This window comes from Panicum virgatum, chromosome 6K (genome assembly GCF_016808335.1).
Source record: "Panicum virgatum strain AP13 chromosome 6K, P.virgatum_v5, whole genome shotgun sequence".
NCBI lineage: Eukaryota > Viridiplantae > Streptophyta > Magnoliopsida > Poales > Poaceae > Panicum > Panicum virgatum.
Genome location: NC_053141.1, coordinates 34,940,491 through 34,946,490, shown reverse-complemented (window position 1 = coordinate 34,946,490; position 6,000 = coordinate 34,940,491). Strand labels below are relative to the sequence as shown.

The following is a 6,000-nucleotide window of genomic DNA, read 5'->3' as shown; positions in this document are numbered from 1 at the left end:
AAATAGGTCAAGCACGAACTCTTAGTTTATAGAGGTAAGAGGCTTGAGCTTATATACCCGAAGTTATATGTTGTGGCATTTTTTCTCTCTCGTGATATAACTTAGAATTATCATTTTCCATCATGCCATGTAAAGAAGGGTTACACTAAAGGAACAATGCGAATATAAAATTATATTCCCTTGCTTTTATCGATTAAACACGAAAGATAAGTTAACAACATAAAAAATTATATAACTTCCTTCAGTTTGTAGTTGCATCCCTAGTAAAATCGGTTTGAAAATAGATTTCCTTTCTTTAGGATGATAGAGAAAATAGCTGCTATTTATCGAGAAAATTTGTTTTTAGATAATGAAAAAATTCCGGCTTCAAACCTCTCTAGAGAGAGGAATCAGTCTGTAATTATTACAATCACACACTCAGAGTTTAAATTATACTGAGTTTAAAATTAAAAACCAATACGTAAAATGAAGGGCAATGGATCCATGGGACGCGAAGTTGGTAGAACGAATTGCTTCATAAGGTCTTGTTTAGTTGCTTGGGTAAATTTTTTGAAATGAAATCTTTTCACATTTGAAGTATTACATATAAACTAATCACAAAACTAATTATAGAACTCGTCTGTAAACTATGAGACAAATTTATTAAGACTAAATAATTCATCATTAGCACATGCTTACTGTAGCAATTACTGCAGTAATTTAGTGTCTAATCATGGTCTAATTAGATTCATTAGATTCGTCTCGTAATTTACAAGCAAACAATGCAATTAATTTTTTATTTCATCTAGATTTAATACTTTATGCATGTAACCTTTCCATTCAATGTGATAGTTTTGAAATTTTGAATATTACAACTAAACAAGACATTAGTATGGCCAACAGGACAAGTTCAAAGTTTTTGTAAAATCTTGAAGAATTTAGATTCTACTATCGCTCCACTCCGTATAAATACTGAAACTAGTTCCACCATTTTGTAGGTGAATTTACCAACAGCATTCAGCAAGTTCAATGGAAAAAAAATTGTCCGTTTATTAAGTAAAGTCAACGGCTGACCCATGGGACCCACAAACAAGTGAGCAAATTACAAGGGGCTGGCACTCGAGCGGCGTCCCTTGGAAGTTGGAACTTGGAAGCTCCGCCGCGGTCACCAGTCAGGGCGGTGAGATGGCACCCGGCCGCCGCCCCAGCTCGCCGGCGCTGACGCCGGAGTCAAGTCCCCCATTTGAAGATGAGGATCTGCTCGGCGAGTACCTCCTCCGCCTTCCGCCGCAGCCGTCCTCGCTCCCCCGCGCCTCCCTCGTCTGCAAGCGACCCGCATTTCCTCCGCCGCTTCCACGGCCGCCACGGGAAACCGCCCCTCCTCGGCTTCTTCTCCCACGACCTCAACGGCTGCAAGGTCGAGTTTACCCCCGCGCTGGACCCGCCGGACCGCGTGCCCCCCGCGCGCTTCTCTCTGCGTCTCGACGGCGCCGACAGCATCGTCCTCGGCTGCCGCCACGGCCGCGTCCTCGCAGTCGACTGGGCGCATCTCCACCTCCTGATTTGGGATCCAGCTGCCGGCGACCGGCTCCTCGTGGCGATTCCACCGGTCTTCGACCGCATGCCCCACAAAATCAACGGCGCAATCGTCTGCGCCACCGGCGACGAAGGCCACATCCACGGAGATTGCCGCTCCAACCCGTTCCAGGTGATAACGGTGGGCACCAGCTGGGAAGGAGTATCCGCCTGCGTCTACTCATCAGCAACTGACGCATGGGGCAATCTTATCTCAGCGTTGTGGCCGAGCCCCATCCCGCCGGGCACTCCCAGTGCTTCCTTCTTCTCTAATCATTGTCACAGTACCCTGGTCGGGAGTTGCATTTACTGGTTGATTATTGGGCTGAGGGCTTACATCCTTCAATTCGATTTGGGGGCGCAGAGCCTAGCTGTTATAGAGGCGCCACCGAATGTGTACCAAGTCCAAGCATTAGTCCATCGCAAGCGCCAATTCTTGATTACGCCTGCACATGGTGGCGTGCTTGGCTTCCTTGTTTTCTCAGTGCCAGGCTTCAGTGCCCAGTTATGGAAGAGGGATAATCTTGCAGGATGGGTGCTTGGGAATACTATTGACCTAAGCAACCTTCTTTCACTGAAACCAAGTGAGGATACGGCTCCCCCAAGGATAGCAGGGTTTTTTGAAGGTGATAATGCGATACTTCTAAAGACATATGATGGTGCATTCATGGTCCATTTGGAATCATTGCTATTCAAGAAACTTTCTGAAAGAATGCCTTGCCATCGTTATCATCCATTCGCGAGTTTCTATCCTGCAGGTACATAGTATTCCTGTACACTGCAATTGTTGCAAAGTTTAAATTACTTTAGTAATTAGTGGATGGAATGCCTTCTATTTCCGAGTGTTGGTGACTACCTCAGTTGTTTCTTTGGGTGCAACTCTTTAATTTATAGCAGTACTTTACTTCAAATATTATCATTGAACTATGCTACTTAATTTATAGCACCAATTTTTTTTAGCGGTTTGTGTCCATAGATTCAAAACTAGCAAACTTTTTAAAAGAAGTATAATAAAGTAACTTGTTGGAATCCTACTTCTGTATGCTAGCATGAATTGTGTTACTGTAGCACTCAATGCGCTTAGCTCAGTTAGCTGATCAGCATGATATGCTTAGAAGCTAGATATTAGCTACTGCATAAAAACTGAAATGTTCAAATGAGTAGTCCACTCAGCGCATTGGGAAGCTTAAAGCCAGTTATGTTCTTCAGTTCAATCATTTCAGCTCTGCTACTATTAGATCCATGATAACTTCTGGCTTCATGCATATGAACTTGTCTTTCATTTTGAAGTGAGATTGTTTGATCCTTTCTCGCCAAATTTACCACCATTACTTTTGTTTCAAGAATTTGTTATTTGGGCATATCTATGATTTGCATCTATAAGGCTGTGGCTAGACGTTGTCCAACTACAACCATTTCCATTTCAGTGTTTCTTAGGGTCCAAACTAGATGCAGTCTAGTATATTCAGTTTTCATAACTGTCAGTTTTGATAACTGTTGTATATTTATAAAAATATACTGGACATATATCATAATTTTGAATTTTGGTAAGTTTAGCACAATATTTTGAATTTATGTAGAAATATAGTAGGAAAAGTTTTGCTGTGCTCCTACCTTATATGCGAAGTAAAAAGTGTCAGCACCTTTTTTTAACTGAAGGAAGTATCAATTGCTGAAAATAAAGTATGATATAGAAAATTGATTATGAGCTTGAAATATCCAAATTTCATATGTGGATCCAGAAGAGTACTACCGTGTGAGATTTTCCATGTCAACTTGTGTTTTATAAATGATATACTGGTTGGTCATTCTTACATTTACAAATGAGTTATATGATGAAAATAAACTATGAGTACAATTTTGCCCTGAAAGGCATCTTTAAAAGACCTAAAGGGGGGGGATTTCTGCCACCACATTGCGCCACGTAGGCTGAAATATCTCAGCCGTCGGATCGCGCGTGAATGGCTCAGATTGATCCAACATATGGGTCCCACATATGGGCCCCACCGTGGGCCCCGTAGGACCCAACAATGTGGGTCCCACAAGTGGGCTCCACTGTGGACCCACGTGACCCACAAGTGGGCCCCACTGTGGACTCATGGGACCCACAAGTGGGTTATGGGCCCCACCGTGGACCCCGTAGGACCCAACAATGTGGGTCCCACAAGTGGGCCCCACTGTGGACCCACGTGACCCACAAGTGGGGCTCACTGTGGACTCACGGGACCCACAAGTGGGTTATGGGCCCCACTGTGGGCCCCGTAGGACCCAACAATGTGGGTCCCACAAGTGGGCCCCACTGTGGACTCACGAGACCCAAAAGTGAGTCCCACCGTATGTGGGGCCCACGGAACCAATTATATGTTTGGGATACTATAGTTTTTTAAAAAAAACCCTCTGAAATCTGATAAAATCAACTCGCACTCTATCTACGTCTCTCCACATAAAACCCTATGAGCTTTGGTGAAATCAATTTACACTCCACGAACAACAAATCCACAGAAAACACACCAAGACTTCTACAGAACCAACCCGCTTAATGTATATCATTGATGGGTTAAATCGACTCACACATTTACACACTGCATAATGGGCTATAACACTGCCTATAATAGAATATACCAGATAATCCCTACCTTTGGAAAAAAAAACATAGTAACTTTATTGTCAATTATACTCAACTCATTTATATAGTCCAGCCCACACTCAGTTAATTTCAGCCTACACTTAATTTTATTAAAAAACTCCTTGAATTTTATTAAAATTAATATATAGTCCAGCCCACACTCAGTTAATTCATAAATACTATTTATTCAAGCCACCTCTTCAGCAATTTTACGAGAACTCTCTCGATCCAACTACCTCTCAGGTAACTTTATGACAACCAACACACGATCCATGCATTTTTTACAAACTCAAGCTCTACAGCAATTAACCCATGCTCCATAGACTTTGCAAAAAAGGCTCCCAAAATCATGACGATCAACCCGCGGCCCCTACATTCTAAGTAAGTAATAATACACTAAAGTTTCTATAAATTAATCCATAGCCTAAAATTTCGCAAAAAACATTCACAACCTTTGTACCAATCACTGGGCTACAGCTTATGGCGCGGCAACGCCGCGCCAGTCTTTCTAGTTGAATCATTAAACTTGCCAATTTTCACTGAGATCAGATATAGCCAGTGCAATCAAACTGTTCTTGTATTGCTGGTTTTTTTTCCTTTTGGTTTATTGTTTTCTTCTGATAATGCTTAGATGGTTCATCCTTAGAATTAAGTGTCGGCCAGTGTTAATCTAATGCTCATTGATTGAACCATGAGGCAATATTTGTTGTAGACATAACTTTTGGTTTTTCGACCAGTCAGTAGTACAAAGTGGTTTGGGTGTTTGACTGATTGGAATATTTGCTACACAGGTACTTAAGACTTCAGTCATTGTTGCTGGGCTCCAAATGTTCTATCAGAATAGGCACTTTCATTGTGTATACTGTATCTCGTGATGTTGTACTTATGAATTGGACTGTAATCAATGGGCATAATGGCTTTCTTGGACCATTGTTTTTAATGGTTCATTTGTTTCACACGTTTGACACAAACCAGCATGTAAGTTACAGAATCGGTGCTTTCGGCAGGTGTTTGAGTGTTTCGGTTGACCTCGCCACGACCGGGGCAACCGTACTACAACCATGCCCAATTGCCCATGCCATCTCCTGCCAAGGGGTGAAGGGGATAGATCAAGGCCACGCGAGGTGGCACCTCTAGCCAGGGGGAGGATACTTGACTTCGCGACAAGACGGAACACAACCAACTCGCACCCGGTTGTAAGCAACAAGCGAAGCGATCACAAAGAACATGAAGAGGCCATCCATACTAGATGAAGGGCAGTTGCCTAAACCAATGATTCTGTCTTTAAGCGTTAGCCATGGAGCTACAAAGAACCGTGGAGCAATTTACTATCCGGTGTACGAAACACACACTGACAATTGGCTATATATAATATGGCAATTGCATTGAGATTAAATTACTAGAGCATATTGGCTATATATAATATGGCAATTGCATTGAGATTAAATTATTAGCCATGATCTGATGGTCCAGATTGAAGTTTGTATGATTTATACAGAAAGACTGGTTTGCACATGATATGTTCCTACTCTAGAAACCCTCACCTACTCACCCATTAGAGCAAGCCCAATAAAGAGCGAATCGCCCACCTCAGCACAGCACGCCGACATGGAAGAGAGAAGGCAGCGCTCGGCTGTTCACACAAACCAATGTACTTTGCCAGATTCATTACTGGCCGGTGCACTTATCTATCCATATTAGAACAGCTGGCAGCAAGAGAGTGGTAAATAGAGATTGTTTAGTTAAAAGTAGGACCGGTTGAGAATGTAGGAGACAAGCAAATAGTTGTTGTTGTATGGCTTGATTATTATGATTAATGA

At 42.5% G+C, this 6,000-nt stretch overlaps 1 pseudogene; it reads left to right on the top strand.

Moving 5' to 3' along the window:
- The first annotated feature begins 1,105 nt into the window (after positions 1 to 1,105).
- Positions 1,106 to 5,151, top strand: LOC120712331 (annotated as a pseudogene).
- Positions 5,152 to 6,000: the final 849 nt, after the last annotated feature.